General features: G+C 36.1%; 1 long non-coding RNA gene across 1 annotated transcript; it reads left to right on the top strand.

Annotated features, from left to right (window-relative positions):
* The first annotated feature begins 11,800 nt into the window (after positions 1 to 11,800).
* Positions 11,801 to 14,965, top strand: LOC109135553 (uncharacterized). Its single transcript, XR_007273052.2, has 3 exons — positions 11,801 to 11,945; positions 12,308 to 12,391; positions 14,763 to 14,965. It is a non-coding gene; the product is annotated as an uncharacterized LOC109135553 (long non-coding RNA).
* Positions 14,966 to 17,742: the final 2,777 nt, after the last annotated feature.

Raw genomic sequence — 17,742 nt, 5'->3', positions numbered from 1 at the left:
TAGGAGCTTTTCATAACCCCCCTCCCTTTCCCTCCTTTTGCAACTCCGAGTGCGGAGTTTTGCTTAAGCTTGGGGGACTTGCTTGTATGTCTATATCTTAGGGAGTTTCGGGGTCATAGATGGTTAGAAGTTAGGGGTCTGATTGGTTTTCGGTTGGTATTGGTGATTATTCCTATATGTGGTTTTGACATCCCCCACCCCTGCTGACTTCTCTTCACCTGTACAGCTTTGCTTTGGTAGTTTTACATGAGAAGAAGAACTCACGGTTCGCCCACATTGCCTCTAGATCCTGAAATCGACTGTACATTGCGAAAGCTTCGGAAGAATTTGGAAAATTTGACTTTGGGTTCCGAGCCTTCTTCACCAATCTCAAGTACATCAAGTGAAGTCGAATCAGAAATGGGTGAAGCAAACCCATCAGAGTCTTTCTATCCTATTTTTGCTTAACCCACATAATGAGTCATGGCCAAACTTTCCCCAAAGTTGAGTACATGTGTAGTTTTTGTTGAGTTAAGTGGTTTTGATATTAAGTCTTGGTTGAAAGAGAGTTAATGTGCTTGTATGATAGCAAAAGTTGAAAAATTTTGTGAAAAAGAAAGACAAAAGAAATAAAAGAAAGAAAGTTCTTATTGTTTGATTTGGTTTATTATTGAAAATGAAAAGGAAGAAAGATCAAATTGATGAGAAAAATGAAAAAGTTCACAAAGTGAAAAAGAAACAAGTGAAATTCAAGGTTATGTGTGAGAGTTCTTTAATTGAGAATAGTGTTTGGACTAGCTTGGGGGAGTATTTACCCCTAGTTTGTACTCCACTTACCCTTTTTGCACCACATTCCTAGAATATAATCCACACCCTAACCTAGCCCCGTTACAACCTTAACAAAGTCCCTTTTGACTTCTAGATTGGACTTGATCTATTTAGTAGTGGCGGGTGAGATTTTGTGCAAGTCATGATGAGGGTCATCAAAACATGGTAGAGGCGAGCAATTACGGTTGAGCATCCCTAGGGAGGAGTCAAACTTGGGTCTTGGAAGTGGAGAAGAGTGAGAAATCATTCTTGGAAAGCTTTCTTTCAAAAAGACTCGGTTGATCGGTGGATTGAGACCTTAGAGTCACTCTTGTGCTTCCTAATCATCTTCCCTCTTGTGTTTGGTTGGTCTCCTAAATCTTGCTATGAACTCATTTAGCTTGCATGTCATGCTTGTAACCTTGCCTTTAGAGCATATAGGATAGTTTGTTGCATGTTTCCCTTTTCTTTTTATTCTTTTTTTTTCTTCTTCTTTCCTTCATTCTCATTCTTGGTTTACTTGAGGACAAGCAAAACGCTAAGCTTGGGGGAGTTTGATAAGTGCGTTCTTAACGCACTTTATGGCTTTCTTTTGGCTTGTTTTAGCTCCCTTTTCCTCCTTTTCTTCCTTCTTTCTCCTCACTTTTCCCTTCTATTTCATTCACTTGATCATACACGCTATTGGTGCGCCCGCACCATCAACCACTATTGCAGCACAAAACAGACGACATTGGTGCGCCCGCACCAAGCACAAGGTGCGCCCGCACCTGCGCCTGGTGCACCCGCACCAACTCTATGTGCGCCCGCACCTTTTGACGGGGATTTTCACCTTGAGGCAGAAGACTCAGGTGCGCCCGCACCTGAGTTCTGGTGCGCCCGCACCTGAGGTCTGGTGCGCCCGCACCTCCTTATGGTGTGCCCGCACCATGCGTTCCGAAACAGAAATTTCGATCATTAATCCCCTTTTCCTTTTTAGTTTTAGACTTACGCTTTATTCTATCTTTCACACAATATTTTAGGGTTTTGTATTAGAGAGAAAACACTTGAATTTTCATTGGTAATTGAGATTAGAGATCATAGTTTGTGATTCGATTTACATTCAAGGTACTTTTCATTCAATTCAATTCAAAGTTTCAGTTTTTATTTCATTCTCTTGGTGTTTGTTTATGTTCTTATATTATTTAAGATCTTCATTCTCTTAGTTTAATAATTGTGATTTCTATTAGTTTAATAATTTCTTAATCATGTTTAACCTTAGATTAGTCATAGATTTTATGTTTAATTGCTTAAACTCCATGATTAGTGAGTAGTTTCATATCTAGGGTTAGGGTGAAAGTATGAATTAGGGTTTTAATTATGATGTTGATGTGATTGTGATGTATGGAGAAGTTTATGCATTGATCTTGGTGTTTTGAGACCTTAGGATAGATATTGATCACATTTATACTTTGGTATTTTGATTTCAAACGTTCTTAAATCGGATTTTGAACTCTTTTATCATCCCCAAGAATCAACTTAATTTCTATACCAAGATATTGGATGGAAATTAAGGGGATCCTTCATTAGGGGTTTTCCAAACTTATTGAATCTCTTAATCAATTAACTAAAGACCATTCGAGAGAGGATTTAGTTGATTGATTGAGTGATTACTCTTGAGGACCATTCAGAGAGGACTCAAGTAATTTAGAGGGAAACTAAACCTTGCATAATCGTCTTTGTTGCTTCGCAATCGCATTAACAATCATCATCCGTTTTATTCATACTAGTAACCTTAACTCTAGTGTCTTTTATTTGATATTTGAACTCGTGATATTTGCTTGTTCTAGTTGTTAGATAGTCGTAATTGTTACCAAACATCTTTCAAACCCCCAAATACCTTTGAATTAGGTAGTCTAGACTAGATAGACTCTAATCAATCCCAATTTCCCTGTGGATCGACCCTTGACTTGCCCTTACTATTCCATTAGTAGTTGCTTGTTAGGGTTATAAATATTGTTTGGAAAGCGGTTCTTAGTGCCTGAACGACACACTAAAAACCTCTTATCAGACATCTTTTGCAGTAGTAGACTCTCTTGGACTTTCCATTTTCAGATTGACTACGATTGTTGTTATTCCCATTACTTTTATCATCCTTTCCTTGCTTGAATCCTCCATTAATCTTTTGACGCTTATCTCCACCTTGAAATCCATTACTAGACCCCTTCCTTTTATCTCCAGGGTTCACTTCCAACTCTCTTCCTTTGATCCCGAATAGATGGGCAGCTCTCCCATACACTTTCTCAAGGCTATTAAAGTTAGCCCCCCAATTTCCCTTGAATGGACAAGGTCAACCCTTGCTCAAATCTTTGAGCCTTCAAAACTTCAGTTGGAACCATTTCAGGTGCAAACCTCATTAACTCTATAAACTTAGAGTAGTACTCATTGACAGTCATGGTCCCCATCCTTAGGTTGGTAAACTCTAGGCACTTCTTTTTCCTTAAGTGAGGTGGGTAAAACTTGGTTCTCAAGGCTTCCTTAAATTGCTCCCACCCAAAATCCTCTTGAGTCGCTAAAGACTCCTTCCTTTGGGACCACCATAAATCAGCTTCCTCTCTTAGGTAGTATGTAGCATTGTTGATTTTCAACTCATCATCACACCTAACAGCAGTAAACAGTTTATCAAACTCTCAATCCAGTTCTCAAGACTGGCTGGGTCCTCTTTTCCATCATAGACAGGTGGATTCCTAGAGGCTACTTTCTTAAACACTCGCCAGCTAGGTCAGGTTCTTGTTGACGGTTCAGTTGAGAAGTCATAGCCTTAGCCAAATTCTTGGTCAGAGAGGTCAACTCCTTAAGAGTTGCTCGAGTTTTGGATCTACTTCCGGGTCTACTGGCCATTTCTTCCTGGGTAAGAAACAAACTACTTATTAAGTTATCCTACTAAATTTGTAATTCATACAACAATCATGATTCATAATATGATTGACAAATTGCACATAGCATAAAAAGAACAAACGAGAATTTTATTTATTGATCCTTGAAAAGGAATGCTAACATATATAAAGAGTAGTAGTCTAATTACAGAACTACTAATTATTAAAGCTACTAAAACTGCTAATCTAACATTTTCCTAAAAAATTTCTTATTAGTAAATAAAATCAGATGGATCTTGATCTCTTGCTTCATCATTGGCTTGGTGTCTAAACCATTCATCATCAGACATAGGGTGATATTCCGGAGGTGATGAACGAGTACCCTCTGTGCTTGGTAGGTTGCTTTGAATATTAGAGGGTTCAGGACTAGTAGTAGGTTCATGGTCAGGATGGCTTGGAGTTTGATATGCATTCATCATAACTCGTGCTTCTTGTTGCTCTTTCCATAATTCCGCATATCGGAGGTCAAATGTGAAATAAGGTACGGTAGCTAGCCAGATTCCTTCTTGGTAATGATCCCTCATGTTGGGCATCCCATCTAATAAAGTCATCACATTGTAATACTTATTATATAGCCAATGGTAGGGTTCAATGTAGGGCAAGTGTTCTAGAAGCAAAGCAACCGTTGGTCCATGATGACGAAACTGTTGGTATCCTTGGTCTATTAAAAAGTTTGCATACTTCAGAACAGCACGCACATAATCAGTCACAGTTTGAGCATCTCTTTTTACTAGAATACGTAGAAAAATGGACTATGACTTGCCATAATAAATCTGTGGTAAAAAAAATACAAATAGTAAGTACTATACGTATATTGTCATAAAGACAACTAAATCTCCTTCCTTATGAAAATTAATAATATTTTCATATTTTGCTAGACATAATGTCATACAATTATTCATAAGAACAATAATCTGATTGTAAATAAGGAAACAAAAAAAATTGAAACTATTTGTATTTTAAAATAAGTATATATATATATGTATAATAAGTTTTTATTTCGAATACTAGGTTTTTCGTGTATGGAAAAATTAATCGAGGGAGTTCCCAGGAAAGAGAGGTGCGGCACAAGCGGCCAACTTAAGTACCAAGTCTTTCCTTAGCCAGAACTTTCCTCAGAAAAATAATCCACACACTTATTCCTTTCTTCAAAATAAATAAATTGGAAAATATTTATATTTGGAAATATAACTTTATTTATGCAAATAAAATGCATATAACTTTATTTATGCAAATAAAATGCAAAAAATTTACGCATTAAAATGCGAAACTCTAACTTATATGCCCTTCCTAATTCTACCCAAACTCTCCTTAATAAACCTAAAGGCTCTTGATACCACTTTGTAACACTATCAAATTTCTCAAGTGTTTATATTAAAATATATTATTCAAAAAGAGAGAAATTGGGGGGGTGTTACAACTCCAGTCACGAACGGAGGGGAGAGGACGCAAGTGGGACGCGTAGCTCCGGCGAGAAGAATTCGACTGCGAGCCAAGGTGGCGCAGTGCGGTGACCAGCGCGCACACGAGGAGAGAGAGAGAAGGACACGGTGAGACAAAAGTAATTGGGGTTTTGGGGTTTTAGAGATTTGGATTTTTTATTGTTTTTTTTTATGCAAAAGAGGGGCTGAGCCCCAAACAGGAAAATATGGAGCCCGAGAAAATATGTGGCAAAGATAAATGATGACACACAAGAGAAAAAAGGAGGAGGAAGCTCTGGCTTCTCCTTGAGCACCCACGACGAAAAGAGGGAGGAGGTAGAGTAAGTAAAGTTGGGGTTTCCTTTCTTTTTTTAGACTACAATACTTTACCCCGATAGACCTATTTATGAAAATATGAAATAAAACCACACATTAACTTATAAAATTGAATTTAGTAAATAACTTTCATATATCATAATAAAAACAAACAATCATATTACAACTCCAAAATTTTCAAAAGGATTTCGAAAATAGAATAGATTAAATAAGTTATTTCAAACAACTAACTTGTGAGTAATCGCACAGTAAAATATTAATTGCTACATATAATGAATATAATAGCAGCATCGATAAAATAATATAAAAAACAGTTAATAAATATAATATTCATATTTCAACTCAAATAGATTAAAAATATATAATAAATAATTACAATTATCGTCAAATAAACTCTTTTAATGTTTAAGCCTGTTACATAAATCTAATTGGATATTGAAACGGTAGGGAAATCTCAGGGACTTATCCAATGTAGATTTCTCCGTCTAGACTTCGTAGATGGTCAGGAACCAAAAATTAAGTTAAGGGGTGAGGATACAATACCGTCAGGAACCATATTGCCCATTGTTGGCCTATATTAAATTTCGATTCATTACGTATTTTATGCCAAAGAATAACCAAATAATCTTTTTTAAGCAATCTAAAAATATTTAGTTTAGGAAACACATAAAAAGACCAATTATTTAGTGACAAGTTATTATGCAATCAGATTATACAAGGTTCCTAGCAGGTTCTCTAAAATTATCTAAATTAATTAGAATAGTTTTTTAGGTCTTGTTTAACAAACAATACAAGGTGATAAATATTGCAATCATGCATGAAAAATAATATGTTCATAAATATAAAATAGAATATGAAAATAACAGTACAACAGGGAATTAGTATAATACATACAATACTTACAATCAGGCCCGGTGATGAGGATGTGCAAACAGCCCCACCGCACAGGGCCCCTATTTCATTAGGGCCCCATATCTGTTGTCTCATTATATAGTATATGCTGCAATAATAAAACAAGGTAGTTATTGTGACTTAGTGGTAATGTATCGCAGAGAAGTAAGCTTTTGTCCGTTGGTGTGCTGGGTTCGAACCCCAGCATGTGCAAGAATTAAGGAAATGTTTTTGTTTGTTTCTTTTTGGGTTTGATTTTATTTTCTGTTTATTATTATTATGCGTTTTTGGGTTTTGTGGGTGCAAAAGCTAGTATAATTTTTTTTTTAAGTCAAGGAAATTAGTACATGCAAAAGCTACATTTATAATGCAAAATTACCCTCTTCTAGATAAAAAATGTAAGTAGTTTTTCTTTTAATAGACTAATCTCATATACTTCTAATCATATTTTTTTTTCCTATGCTTTTATGTAACATGTCTAAATCATAATTCTTATTACTCTTTCTTCAAATCATTTATGTTTTCCTTATGCTTTTATGTAATATGTAAAAATCATAATTCTTATTATTTATTTATTTCACTAGAATTGTTTAATTTGAATTATTGTGGTTGTAATATATAATAAATTCTTGTTTGCTTATGTCCATTGTTAATTAAAAGGTGAGAATAAGAGAATGTATTTATTGTTAAAAGTAAAAAGCATTACTTTTCTTTTTTATTTTTTGAATGAACTTATCTGTCTCTATATCCTTTTTTTCCTTTTTTCCCTTTTTTCAAGGGACTTCTTTTTTTATTGGTTCAATGATAAATTGTGAATTTTGTTCTTTTGTGATTACTTACATAATATCTTATACAATATGTATTTTATTTCCACAAAATTTATAATTCTTTAATAAATTAGGGCCTAATTTAAAAATTAACACAGGACCCCCAAATTGTTTGGGACGGCCCTGCTTACAGTAGCAAGGAGGAGTTAACAATCTACATCATGAATAGAATGTTAGTAACTTCAAGAAAATAATAATAAAAAAATTAAATCAAAATTAGTTAATTTAGTTGACCTTAAGAAATTATACCGCCGTCTGGATCGTTGATTTGTATGGATTTTGGAAAATTGAATTATTGAACTAGTCTTAGAAAAAGGATTTGTGCCTTGCGTTTGTATTATGCGTGTGATGGGTTGAGTATTAGAATGTAGGAAAATTTATTTCGGTGATGATGGATTAGCTGCTTTGGGATATGATGAATTATAGGTTTCCGTGGGTTTTGTTATGAATGAGGCGTAAGGTGTAGTGATCAGGTGATGATGATGATTGATGATTAAAAGTTTGTAGGTGTGGTTGACTTTGGATGATGATTCGAAGATGATGAATGAGGGCAAAGGGTTTATAGCATTGTGAGGGAGTGCTGGAGTTTTGCGTAGGTTACGAGTGTTGTTGTTGCATGTAAGATAGATTTGTATTAGGAAAATTTTCAAGGAATAATTCCACCTTTGGCTGATCTTCCAAAAATAATCCTACTTTTATATTATCTTGGAATAATCCTATCTTTGCTTACTAAATTGATTTTTTGGTCCCAAAAACCTGTAATTTCGTTAAGTTTTCACTCCTAGACTCGCCCCAGCCACCGGACCACGCACCAGCCACCAGGCCCCACCCCTTCTTTCTCCCCGTCACCGCTTCTCTCTTGCGCTTGTCTCTCTCCTCTTTGCGGATTTAAAGGTGGTGCGAATGGTGGATGATGTGGTGAGATGGTGCGAATGGGAGGGAGTGGGGTCTGCGACAAGGGAGGAATGAAGGAGGGGGGCTGCGACAGGGAGGGAGGGTGGGGCGGTGGGGCGGGGAATCGGGGTGGGGGTGGGGGCAGCAGGGAATCGGGGTGGGGGTGGGGGCAGCAGGGAATAGGGGTAGGGGTGGGGGTAGGGGTGGGAGTGAGGTGAGGCAACAAGGAAATGGGGCTGGTAACATGTTGTTACCGGTCACTATGTTCTTGGGACAAAAAAATCGATTTAGTAAGCAAAGGTTGGATTATTCCGGAATAATCGAAAGGTGTGATCATGTTTGAAAGATCGGGCATATGTGGGATTATTCCTGGCAAATTTTCCTTTGTATTAGGCTGTGATATTGTCGAGAGAGTATTAGGAGTGCTGAGTCCTTATCGAGAATTGGGGAGCCAGGCGTCGAAGGTATGATGTAGGGAATTACAATAAGTTTTTTAAAGATAAAAGGTTTTTAAAAGATTTTTATTAAAAATATTTTAGAAAAGAGTTAGATAAAAGATATTTGAAAATAATTTGGGAAAATGATGATTTTTTTCTTAAAATATTTTTTATTAACAGAACTAATTAATATAATTAATTAGTTCTATTAATTAAATTAGGATAGAAAAGAGGTTTTAAACAATTGGGCTTTCATAAAACTATTTTTAAAAAGTTTTCGAATGTGGGTTAATAAAAAGTTATTTTAAGACGTTTTAGGGATGAACTAGGCTTAGTAAAACTATTTACAAAAAAGGGTTTTCGGAAATGGGTTAATAAAAAGGGTTAGAAAATGATCTTGGGCTTAAAACATATTATTTTAGACTCGTTCTTTATTCTTTCCTTGATCCGGACCAATTGGAACAGGGTATTGGTCATCATAAGGTACTAATTGGAAAGACACGATTATGTGTCTACAAAAGCCCCCACATTGACTGAGGTTTGTAAATTCGAAAGTCAAAGTATACGTGTCAGAACGGTGAATGATTCTACATGCTTTGCAAACCAAAATCACCTTTTGCGCCGGTACCTGCAAAATAAGTAAAAGCTTCAAGAACAAACATTGCAAAAATGAAATGATATGTGGAGATGGTATCATGAACTATTATGGTCCAGCTCATGTCGGGGTAGAGCTCTTGTGGCGCCGCTCAAGGGTATTAAAAGGGTAGAGCTATTATGGTGCCGCTACAGGGTATTGATGATGTATAGAGCTATTATGGTTCGGCTCATGTCAGGGTAGAGCTATTATGGTCCCGCTCTAGGGTATTAATGGGGTAGATCTATCATGGTCCCGCTCCAAGGTATTGATGATGTGTAGAGCTATTATGGTCCCGCTTCAGGGTATTGATGATGTGTAGAGCTATTATGGTCCCGCTCCAAGGTATTGATGATGGTCCACAAACCTGACGGTTGTCTTCCGCCTTTCTGGTTGATGATGGTCCGCAAACCCAACGATTGTTTGCCGCCTTTCTGATTAATGATGATCCGCATACCCGACGATTGTATGTCGCCTTTCTGATTGATAATGGTCCGCAGACCTAACGGTTGTCTGTCGTCTTTCTAATTGATAATGTTCACAAGCCTAACAGTTGTTTTCCGCTGTTGTTGTCTTGATAACTATTGAATGCAATGAACACAAGCATGAAAACAAAAAGGAGTAACTTCCGAAAAGTTCATTTCCTTAAAAGTGAGAAAGAAATGTATAACTTTAAAAAAATGTTCATTCGCTTAAAAGTGAGGAAGAAAAGCTTAACTTTTGAAAAGTTCATTCACTTAAAAGCGAGGAAGAACAGAACAACTTACAAAAAGTTTATTCACATGAAAGGGATTGTTCGAAGTAGATTGATTTTGGTTAAAAGCAATCGGAATTGGAATAACTTGCAAAAAGTGAGAAGGAATAACTTGTGAAAAAATCATTCGCTCAACAGCAAGAAATATAACTTACGAAAAGTTCATTTGCTGAAAAGCGAGAGATAATAACTTACGAAAAGTTCATTCGCTAAAAAGCGAGAAATATAACTTGCGAAAAGTTCACTCACTAAAAATCGAGAAATATAACTTGCGAAAAATTCATTCGCTAAAAAGCGAGAAATATAAATTGCGAAAAGTTCATTCGTTAAAAAGCGAGAAGGGATATGAAATACTGATGGCCTAAACTATGAGGATATAGCTAGTGTAAGTGTGAAACTGTGTGACACTAGACTGCAGAATGTGCATAATATGTGTGTGTATGTGTGACTCGATTATTGATGTTAGGATCATATGGCTAAGGATGAAGGATGCATGCAATGATTGACATAGTGTTTGTACATACAGATATATAATGCAAATGCAGAGATATGACGCTAATGCAGAGAATATGATATGATGCTTCATTGTTCCTCTAAGCTTAGTTTCTTGTTTTTTAATTTTTTTTTTTGAAAAAAAGAAGAAATGGGAAGGATGATCCATGTAGGTTATGTTCGATTCGAAATGTGTTGTAGTTGTTACTGGCCTATGTGAGCCCATAAAATAATTAGGATTTCGTATGGGTCTGGAGCCCACAATCTTTTGTATGGACTCGAAATGAACTCTTGGTCAAGGTACACATGGAGCTTATGAAAGAGGAGAAATGTGAAACCCCCAAAGATGATTCATTCAATTAATGGATGATGTTGGATTTAAAATATGTTGTAGAACGAGCTTTTGTAGCACTTGAGTTGTATATGCTTCGGGTTTTGTATGCCAGGGGACTAAGTGATCCCATAAAGTAGGTTCAATCTTGCATCAGTGTGGGTTTTGAAACCCAAGTTTTCATGTATGGACTCGTAATATGTGGGTTTTAAAGTCCTTATCACCATATGTTTGGACTTAGAGCCTATGATTTTTTGTGTGGACTAGTGATAAAGCCCTCGGTAAAATTGAGTTTTGAAACCTTTCAACTTGATTTCTTGATTTTGAAGATATCTCATCACACTTATTGGAAGTTTTGGCAAAGATTCCATATAGGGTTGCTAAGGTGAGAAGGCAAGAAAGGCCAAAGAAAGAAACACTCGAAAAATGAGGCGCAGTCATAGTGCTGAGGGTTGAAAGGTTGTGCAAATGTTGGCTTATAAGCAATAATGTGGCTGAGAAAACGGGAAGGGATAAGAATTAGAAGAGGACGGGACCATAATAAATCGACTCATGCAATAAGGTAGGCTAATGATGCAAGTTCAAATCCTAATCTAGTTGAAAGGGTAGGGATGAGCATTGAAGATTCATGATTTTTGGGCAATCACGCTTTTCTCTTGGGCCTAGGCGAGCCTTAAAAATATGTTTCGAATTAAAATGGTTGAGCCTCAAAAGAGGTTTCCTACGTACCCATGATAGAATCAGGCCAGTCGTAGCTCTTAACATTTTAAATGGTGGTAGAACATTTTGCGTTCACTACTACATTTTTTATCAAATGCAACAACTTCAAAAAGCTAATGCAACGACATTTTCACTACCGTTGCAATGGTAAGGGCCTAATGCAACGGAAATAGAACTTCCACCACTAAGAGGGTAGCTATTGCAACGGGTTGGCCTAGCCGTTGCAATAGATAAGTTAATTGTTGCAACAACTAAACTAATAGTTTTTTTTAGAAATTTGAAGTATGCGTTCAATATATTTTTTATTTCCCTCTCTATCTTTTTCAAAAATTTCAAACCCCGTCTACGGTGCTGCTAACAAAAAAACTACTAGGCAAGCTTCATAAATTAGAAAGAGATGAATTTTGGCTTTTCTCACAAAATAGCAATCTGATGTATATGAGAGAAGGATAGGAAGACGAAGAGAGCGAAAGTTCGACCTCGCACCTCTTTAAACTTTCAGCGAAATCGGTAAGTTTCGTGTGGGTTTTTGGTATTTGCCATTCTGTATTTGCATTTGATTGAATATAGTCTTTTCTACATTCCAAGTTATTGAATTGTGGTTTAGCATTAGACTTTTAGGGTTCTCTATGTCGATTTTTAGCATTTGATTCGAGTTTTCTTTTTTTTATTTTGTTCTTAATTAGGGACTGAAAATTCTAGTTTTTAGAAATTAGATTAGGGTGCAGATTATTGACGAATGCATATGTAGTTTTGGAATGCTTGTGAACATTTAATAGATTTTTCAGCCTGTGAATGAAAATTTCTAATATAATTTCATTGTGTTCTATGTGCAATACATAATTTTTTGTATCTAAAGTGGGTTTTGATAGGCACACCAAGTGTTTGTGGAAAGCTCTAAGAGAGAGAAACTTGAAGTCAGAAGGTAGAAGAAGCTCATGAATCTGTAAACCATTGTAAGTGAATAATTCAAGCTATATTCCAGATTTTCCTACTTGAATTTATGTATTATGTGTATTAGCAGCAGCTCTATGTGTTCAGGTTGATCCTTACATTCTTTTCGGGCTTAACAACGTCTAACAATTGTAGTTCATTTAACATCCTCTCATATTCGTGTTGTGCAAATTCAAGTTCCTTGATACCTGCATGAATCATGTAATGCAGTCTAAGCACATGACACAAACTTCACAAAGTTGATTAACTTCTGTACCTAAACGATTTATTTCAGCATTTACATCTTCTGTTCAAAAGTTAACATTTCATAAGATTAACTGAGATAGTGAGACTTAAGAATGAGATTTCTTTTATGCCCAGCAGAGTTAGATGTTGACTATAATTGCTGAAATAAAATATCCAGTAAATTGAAGAAGTAGTTCGCCAGATCCAATAAAAGTATTAGGCACCCAATATGATATACCTTGTAATTGAGCTCTTCTTCAGCCTTCTCATATTCTAAGCATCTGAAACACAAAAAGTCATAGGACCAATATAAAGAGAAACAAGCAGGAAGCCAGTAAATTAAATGGTTAGCTTATTATTCTTGAAACATACTTTGCAAAAAGCTTCTTATTTTCCTGAATCATTACCACAACCCTTTTTTCATTCATATTATAGTCGTGCTAAATCTTACAAGTATTTAACTTATGACTAAACCAAATTGTGTATCTAAAGAAAGAAAACATCACATAGCATGTGGCTTCAAGGCTCCTAATATCAATTTACACATTGTTTAGGAACTTCTTTAGGGACACAAGACACAAATTAATATAATTTAGCTCTACGTTCATAGCGGGGGACAGTCAAGTTAAATGATTTGAACGATTTTCTTTTTAACAGATTACTGAAATCATATATATCGATAGAGAGCTCGAAAACTCCCTTTCACACTACAACATTAGTCTTGTCCCACCAAGACAATATTTATGGCCCAGCATCTGTACTCTCATCTCCAAGACAGAAACTGTAGCAAAAGTGGAAGCTCACAGCTGTAACTAATGTTACCTAATTTAATAATCTCTCATAAGATGCAATCCGAAAAAGCAAATTGATACATGCAAGTGGTATACTTACTGGATGAATATAACAATATTAGGTAGCGAATTGCTTCTGTACCCATTCTTGCATGGTAAAAGAGGTTACCTTGGACGTAATAAGTAAGGCTTGACTAAATCAGAACCATTAATGTTCCACTTACCTAAACTAGAATCTTTATCATTTTCATCCCAATCTTCTTTTTTTTTTTTTTATAAAAGAACCTCAAAAACAACCTGAACTTGAATAGAGCGCCCAACATTCATAGCATCAGGTACAAGCCTGACCTGTCTTCTCCCCTTTCCAAGATCTGCTTGTGCCCTCTTGGTACCTGCAAAGATAATGGCAATAGGAATATACAGATTTGTCTGCAGATGGAAGAATCTAACAGAAAGTGCTAAAATTTACCATGCTGCTGCGTGCTGCTTTGATCATTCTGAACTAGAGATTCAGCAGGTAAACTCACCACATGATCAACCTGATGAATTGGTGCTTGATCCAATGTTAAAACTCTATTTGTGCTGGTTCAAATATGTTAGTATATGTTATCCGAGCAGCTGAAATCATTGTTTTTATATACTGGGGATTATAACAATGATTTATATATAATACATTATTGATTTCTATTAGCGAGTTAGTGAAATTTGATCATCTGATAGCAACTCACGTTGGTATTGCAGTTAAGAAGTGTAGCGAAAATAAACACTGTTCTAAATACAGAAATCATAAGAAGTATATCAAGGTACTCTCAATTTCTAAAAACCACCCCTCTTGATTATAAGAGAATGTTTTGTTTCTTTTTTTTCCTGCCAGCAGTTCATAATTGCAGAACAAATACTTGTCTTCAGGTTTGACATTCACAGCGTCTGGAATTGTAATCATCATAATGTGTCTGAAATTGGTGATGTAGTGTTATTTGCTGGTATTTTTTTACATGATGTGTTGTTGGTACCAAACTTTAAATATAATCTCTAATCTGTTGAGAAGTTGGTTGCTCATAGCAAGATTAATGCTCATTTTAATGAACATAATTGTACTTATCTATCTTCTGTCAGCAAGAAACTTGCTTTTGGTAATAAGGTTGGAGGTGTGTATTTTTCAATGTCTTCATGGCTGGTTCTTCCATTCAATTCATTCATTCTTATCCTATCTCTATTGCAGTCAATACCTCACATAAATTATCTTTAGATACTCTTCATGCTAGATTAGGACATAATAGGAGTACTGTAATTTTTCTTCTTTTCTATGTTGTTGATGGTGTACGTTTACTAACTATTACAATGTTTGAATTTTTAGGTGAATGATGAACCAACTGGAGGAGATCAAACGTAGACGTCTCACTATACATACTATCGGCCAGATTTAGTTAGCTATATTATAGTGATCCGGTACTTGGTGGTTAGAAGGAAAATGATCTATATGTACTTATTAGAAGTATTTGTGGTACTAAAACAAATATTTATTAGTTGGGTTTGATTAAGTACATTAATTATCATTAATTAGGATTTGTCATGTATACTCTTAATTTAATTAGTTTTGGAAATTATAATACGGATATGACAATTATTATTGGCATTTCAAGAGTATTTTTGCATTTGTTGCATCGTTACTAATATATATCCAGGCTGTAATATTAAAGGTTTTCGGTAGGTTACAGTAATAATCGTTGTAATATCCCCACAAAAAATGAAAAAAAAAATCTGTCATAAAGGCGTTGCAATAGTTATATGATAGTGTTGCAATATATACAGAGGCGTTGCTATAGAAGCCAAAATGGGACACAATATGAATATTAGGTCGATACAATAGCTATCGAATGGTGTTGCAATAGATATAGAGGCGTTGCAATAGACCTTGTAGATGACGCAACGACTCTTTACATCTATTGCAACGGCTTTGTGGTAGCCGTTGCAATAGGTCCCAAAAGTCGTTGCACTAGGCCTATTGCGACGCCTCCAAATGCAACGGTTCAAAACCGTTGCAATAGGTCTACTGCAATGACTTTTGGGCCTATTGCAACCATTTTTTTGTGTTGCCTTTGCCTTTTAATGTAGTAGTGGTTGGAGCCATTTGCAACGAATTAAGCATTGATTTGGAAGAGGTATTTGGCAAGGGTGGATAATGATGTAGGTTTGGCTTGGTTAAAAGTTATGAGAAGCTAGAATTGGCGCACACTGATTTGTGGGGACCTTCCCAGTTAGATCCCTTGGAGGCTCACAGTATTTTGTTACTTTCATTGATGGCTACAAGAGGAAGGTATGGGTCTATTTCATGAAGAAGAAATATGAGCTTTATGAAACCTTCAAGAAGTGGAAAGCTGAGGTCGAAAATCAGATTAAAAAGAAGATTAAGTGCATTAAGTTTGACAATGGAGTTGAGTATGAGTTGGCAAAGTATATAAAACTTTGTGAGGAGAACGGTATAATTCTGAAGAGGACAGTTCCAGAGAAACTTCGAGAGAATAGAGTTGCAGAGAGAATGAACAGGACACTAACTGATAGGGCTAGAAGTATGAGGTTACATACAGGGCTACCTACGATGTTCTGGGCAGATTCAGTTAGTACATCAACTTATTTGATAAATAGAGGACCATAAGTTCCATTGGAGTTGAAGTCTTCAGAGGAGGCTTGGAGTGGAGAGGAGGTAAATCTTTCTTTTCTAAAACTATTTGGTTGTGTTGCATATGTCCAGTATGAGAAATGTGACAAGTTAGACCCAAAAGCCGTTAAATGTTATTTTATTGGGTATGGTTCTGAGAAGTATGGATATCGATGTTGGGAACCAAAAGGTAGGAAGACTTTGAGATACTGTGATGTCACATTTGATGAGACCAAGTTGTATAAGGATATATTTGGTGATAAATATTAGATTACTAAGATAGTGGGAGTTTAGGAGAAGGAGTTTGTGGAGACAGGTGGCATTGATGGAAGGAATGTCCTTGTTCCAGAACGGGTTGAGCAACATAAGGATGAAGTTAACACTCCTGCAGGGTCTGATTCTGATGAGTTAGATATCTCACAGCCTGGTAATTCAGAGGGTACTATTGTCATACAACCAAGAGGCTCCAGTTCTAGTACAAGGAGAATTGTTTGTCAAGTTGACTTGAGAAAATCTGCAAGGGTGTCAAAAACACCTGTTCGATATTCACCTTGTATGTGTTATTTGCTACTAACTGATGCAGGTGAACCAGAATCATACAGAGAAGCAATAAATTCGACTGATTCATCTAAGTGGGAGCTAGCTATGAAAGATGAGATGCAGTCCCTGGAAAAGAATCAGACATGGGAGTTGTCTGCATTGCTTGCAGGTATGAGAGCACTTAGCAACAAGTGGATCTTCATATTGAAGCAAGAACCTAATGGAAGTGTCAGCTAAGGTGAGATTAGTAATAGAGGGGTTCCTACAAAAGGAGAGTATAGGTTATTATGAAATATTTGCTCCTGTTGTAAAGTTGACTACTATTTTTGTTGGCTATTGTTGCTGCTGAAAATCTATTCTTAGAACAAAGGATGTTAAGATTGCATTTCTACATGCTGATCTAGATGAGGAGATCTACATGAAGCAACCATATGGTTTTGAAGTTCACGGAAAGGAGAACTTGGTGTGCAAGCTCAAGAGGAGCTTATATGGATTGAAGCAGGCTCCTAGACAATGGTACATAAAGTTTGACACTTTCATGTGTAGCAGTGGGTTCAAGAGAGCTGATAGTGATCATTGTTGTTATTTTCTGATGTGGAACTTGATGTTCCAGATGGATATGGAGGTTTCTTGATTAAAAGAAACGATTATGGTTTGTGTTTGAAGGTGAAGTTGGATAGAATCTTGAAGGCAACAACTTCAAGTTTGGAATAAAGGCAACGACTTTGATCTGCTAGTCAAGCTAGTCTCTAAACTTTCTCTCAAGTATTCTTAGCAATACTCTCAAAGATTTCTATTTCAATATTCAACAACGTATATATCTTCTACATTATTATGACCACATGTGCTTATATAGTACAAGCCATGCACTAAACAAACCGACTTCAGTAACTAACTCCAACCGACTACACTAACTAACTCCAACCGAGTTAACTCCTACTAAAACAACATAAAACATAATAAGAAATTATTAGAGTAATTACATAACACACTACTACTCTATACCAATCCAAGTAATACAAGAATAACTTGGCCCACGTCCAAGTGACATCCCAAATTCGAATACGACTTCGTCTTCCATGTCGAACTCCTCTTTGGTTGCCTGGACAGTGGTTAGCACTATGTTTGGCGCTGTGTT

This window comes from Beta vulgaris, chromosome 4 (genome assembly GCF_026745355.1).
Source record: "Beta vulgaris subsp. vulgaris cultivar EL10 chromosome 4, EL10.2, whole genome shotgun sequence".
In the NCBI taxonomy this organism is placed as follows: Eukaryota; Viridiplantae; Streptophyta; class Magnoliopsida; order Caryophyllales; family Amaranthaceae; genus Beta; species Beta vulgaris.
This window is presented reverse-complemented; position numbering and strand designations above follow the sequence as displayed.